The sequence below is a fragment of the Pollicipes pollicipes genome, unplaced genomic scaffold (genome assembly GCF_011947565.3).
Source record: "Pollicipes pollicipes isolate AB1234 unplaced genomic scaffold, Ppol_2.1 Scaffold_4219;HRSCAF=4965_pilon_pilon_pilon, whole genome shotgun sequence".
NCBI lineage: Eukaryota > Metazoa > Arthropoda > Thecostraca > Pollicipedomorpha > Pollicipedidae > Pollicipes > Pollicipes pollicipes.
Window position 1 is genome coordinate 11,247,307 of NW_023596448.1, and position 4,719 is coordinate 11,252,025.

Consider the following 4,719-nt stretch of genomic DNA (forward strand, 5'->3'; position numbering starts at 1 on the left):
ACAAAGCCCCGACAGCAGACGGACGCGGCGTCGGGAGGGGCAGGAGTGTTGTCACAAGGGAGACGGATCGGACTGACGGCACGCTGAGGCCACATGTGGATGCGGCCCGGGACGACGGAGCTGGAACTGCACGCACATGCTGCGAATGGAGGCATAAACGAAACTTCAAAATTGCATTGGGTATCAAGGACCAGACTTTCTTTCCTTCCGCCCTCACCCCAAAAAGGACACAATTAGCCGTCTTCTAGCGATCCTTCGCTAAGACATTTTGGCAGCTTGGGTTGAATATCGCGGTTAAAAAAACATCGGCAAGCAAGGTCGCTCCAGAGAGGTGCAAAACCTCAGTCATAACTGACGCTTTTCGAAATACAGGTGCGTACTGAGGTACACAATGGCAGATGTGTACACGCGTAGTGTGTAGTAATGTTTATTATGTGTTATGCAGACAGCACACAACAGTGCACAGGGAGTGTGCACGAACGATGAAGTCGAGGCAGACATGTCTTGCCGCACCGTTCTATTTGCCAGCCGAGCCCGCACGAAAGTCTGGAGCTTTGCAAGGACAGGCCGCGGGCGACCACATCCAGGCTTCCGCGCATGAGGAATGAAGTCCGCGCCGTGTATGGGGAAAACGGGCAGAAGGCAACGGTATCACGCGGCAAGGACCGTGAGCACCGCGGACACCAGGAGACCGCGGTCCCGCTATCGCCACTGGTGCGACAGCTCGGCGCTCGGTCGCGACCACCGCATGGCCGTCATGATGGGCCCATCAGCGGCCTCGGTAGGCTGTGCTCTCTGCCCAGCCGTCCGATCACGGACCCAGTCACGACTCACGGCCGCCGCCGCCGTCGCGCTCACGGCCCGTCACGACGCGTCACGGCGAATCGTCACGCCGCTCTCGGGCCCGTCACGGCGGCCAGCGGGCCCTGTCGGGACCGCGCCCTGTTTACGGAGCCCGCAGCAGGTGCCGACGCCGACCGATCGCACTCAGCTCCGCGTCAAATGAGTCCGTCACGTAACCTGCCCTCCCCCGCCCCGGGTCTCCCACGCTGGTAAACAGCCCGCGGTGGCGCGGCGGAAGGGGGGGGGGGGGGGGGGGGTCGGTCGCCACGCGGTAGTGGCAGAGCGCCGGAAGCTACGAGGACGATAGTGGTCCGGACCGGAAGCTGGAGAGACGCGTCTGGAGCGGAGCGCCGATAGCGAGGCGACGGCCGGAGAGGAAGAGGAAAGGCAAGCACTGAGGAGCTGAGTCGTTCGGGGCGAGAGGCTACTGGAGCACACAGAAGAGGACGGGAGTCGATGGAATGAGCTTGGAAACGGGCGGAGTGTGTGAGTCACCGGGGTAATCCGCGGGCAGAATGTAGGAGACGTCTAAAATCCTGTTCTCTCTAGATCTTCACGAAATAGTTCTGGATACTAATAAAAAATCCGAACGCGCCACGAACTTTCTCAATGTTGAGAAAATATCCGTCATTCATGACCACCATTCAGTCGACCTTTCGCCTTCACTCACAAACATTCAGTCTGCTCCCTTCTGACGACGCCTCCTGGCAACAGTGCGCCAAGACCTTTGCCTCTCAACCATCTCGAGTTCCAGCGAAGCCCTCCTCTCCGCGCTCTCCCTCCTCAGCGAGGGGCCTTTGAACCCCACCATTGATCAATACCTGAGCTCAGCGACCAGGCGGCGATAAGCGCGCGTGGATGACGTAGGGATGTGGTGGGAACCTGGGAGCGCGGGCCTGGGTACGATGGGAGCCGGGAGCCGCTTAATCAATGACCGCAGCTGAGCCCTAACGCCGGCTTTTATAACCTCATCACATCACGTATGCGCCTCGGGTCATAGGCGTCTATGTGCAGCGTTGCTAAGGCCGAAGGCCAGGCCGAACACTGCAGTCGATCACGTCAGTTTATTCGACCATCAACCTCGGCCGCTCCGTGGACCAACCAACCGATCCACGAACAGCTATCGCCATCCAGCAACTAAGCGCTACTGCGGGAGGCATGCGACATGGGAGTGCAACTGAGCGTTACTGCGGGCGGCACGCGACATGGGAGTGCAACTGAGCGTTACTGCAGGAGGCATGCGGCATGGGAGTGCAACTGGGTGTTACTGCAGGCGACCTGCGACATGGGAGTGCATCTGGGCGTTACCGTTACCGCGGAAGGCATGCGACTTGGAAGTGCAACTGAGGGTTACTGCGCGCGATATGTGGCATGGGAGTGCGATTGATCGTTACTGCGGGCGGCATGCGACATGGAAGTGCATATGACATGTGACGTGACGTCCTCATGTTCTGGTCCGGCCAGGTCGACCGGCGGCACGCGTTCGGCTGGGGCCGAGCGTCGAGTTCGCAGCTCACGCTCGCCGGCCGGACGGGTAGGCAGTAGACGGGTGTATGTTATCCGGTACTCAATTCTCCCCTCTGGCACAGCCCTGGCCTCACCGAGGGATAAAAAGTTATTTGATGTAGGAATTTCCGCTCTCAAGACATCAAGCCAAGTTTGAACATGCACCAACAATAAATACAATACCACATTCCGATAATAGACCACATACGGAACAATAATAAAAACTATCAGCTCCGAACCTCATTTATTGACATCGCACACACGATTGTAGAAAGTCGGGAGGCCATTGTTTATCTTAAGACAGTACCGAAACAGATCGGTTTTAAACCGCGTGACAACACAGTCTTTGAGGCCTGATCGTCATACAACAATGAAAGCGCAAATAGTGTTTAAGCAGCACTCTATCGCTAAATTCTAGCGCTGCATGTCTTAAAGGTGTTTTCTCTAACCTTTTACTTTTGTGAACCCGCCGCACATTTCTGGAGCCCGACGGTTCACACTTCACCGCAAGCACAGAAAAAATATGTGGCATGCGGGACAAGCATCGCGAATCATACCGTAGGGGGCACATGAAGAGGCGGTGTGGATTGCAGCAGCACAGAAGCATCCGCGGGAGAACCGGTGTCCGATATCCAGGTCGCAAGAGCACCGCGGGAGACCGGTGTCGATATCCAGTCGAGAGCACCGCGGGAGAACCGTTGTCCGATAATCCAGTCTAGAGCACCGCGGGAGCCGGTTGTCGATATCCAGTCTACTAGAGCACCCCGGGAGACCGGTGGCGATATCCAGGTCCAGAGGCACGCGCGGGAGACCGGTTGTCGATTCCAGTCCAGAGCACCGCGGGAGACCGAGGTCCGATATCCAGTCGAGAGCACCGCGGGAGACCGGTGTCGATATCCAGTCCAGAGCACCGCGGGAGACCGATGTCGATATCCAGTCCAGAGCACCGCGGGAGACCGGTGTCGATATCCAGTCCAGAGCACCGCGGGAGACCGGTGTCGACATCCAGTCCAGAGCACCGCGGGAGACCGGGGTCGATATCCAGTCTAGAGCACCGCGGGAGACCGGTGTCGATATCCAGTCTAGAGCACCGCGGGAGACCGGTGTCGATATCCAGTCTAGAGCACCGCGGGAGACCGGTGTCGATATCCAGTCTAGAGCACCGCGGGAGACCGGTGTCGATATCCAGTCCAGAGCACCGCGGGAGACCGGGGTCGATGTCCAGTCCAGATCACCGCATGAAAGCGGTATGGATGTCCACCGGCGATTCAATGTGTTTTCAGACGGCGCAAAGCAGTACCTGTGAACGTCTGCACAGCTGCCGCCGCCACATTGTGATTGTGTTATGGCCCCTCCAACGACATCAGCTAGGCAGATGCCTCAGAGAAAAGCGTTGGCAGCGATCGTAGAGCGCCCAAACGACTAGCCATCAGCCAGATGGCAAAAACGCCGCAAATTTTTAGTGCTGGCCCATTCCAGTTAAGCCGAAGTCGTGCCCAGGCGTGTAGTTTCTTTGTGATGTGGTTGGAATTCAAGTCTTATCCCCCGAGTAATTTTGGAAACAAAGTGGGTTAAACTCGTGAAGAACAACTTTTATGTGTGCCGTAAGCACATAGTTGTCAAGTTGTCCTTCTCTCCCGTACTTATTGCGTAAAATCGGCCCCAAGCCGCATCATGCATTTTCGCACCAAGGCTGATGGCTGATGGCTGATGGCAACGCCAGTGCTGGCTGGTGACGCCAATCCTGGTTGATGATAACGCCAATCCTGGCTGTCGCTGACGCCAATCCTGGTTGATGGTGACGGCAATCATGGCTGTTGTTGTCGCCGATCCTGGCTGATGGTGACGCCAATCCTGGCTGATGTTGACAAGGCCCATTCAAATGCCGGCGAGTGGTAAGGAGCGCGGCCCGTCTGAGGCTCAACTTTCAAATTTAGTGCCAACCGCGCTAAAATCAATCCGGATGGCGGAAACTGTTCCGTTCCCTGGGAGGCGGCCACGACACCGCTGATCCCTCCGACTCCGCCCTCGGCATCGTCCGCTCCTCTATTGTGCTCGGTCGCGTCAGGTATGGAGAGAACGCCAACCGAAGAAGTGGGACAGCAAGGCGGCCAGCCGAAGCAAATTGCCGGGGAATCGCAACCACCAAATTCTCATCGCGGACCGGCCCGCCGGATCCTCCTGGTCCGCTGGGCGGCACCGCCAGTCGCTGGCTGGTCCAGCATAAATGCTGAGTAGGATGACACAGACGCCAAATAATTTCTGTGAAAGTGCTAACGGCAACGACCTGGGAACAAGTCAAGAGGCATGCTATAATTAGCAAAAGGTGTGCACGCGTGATATTGATCGCCGGAATAGAAATGTACGGTG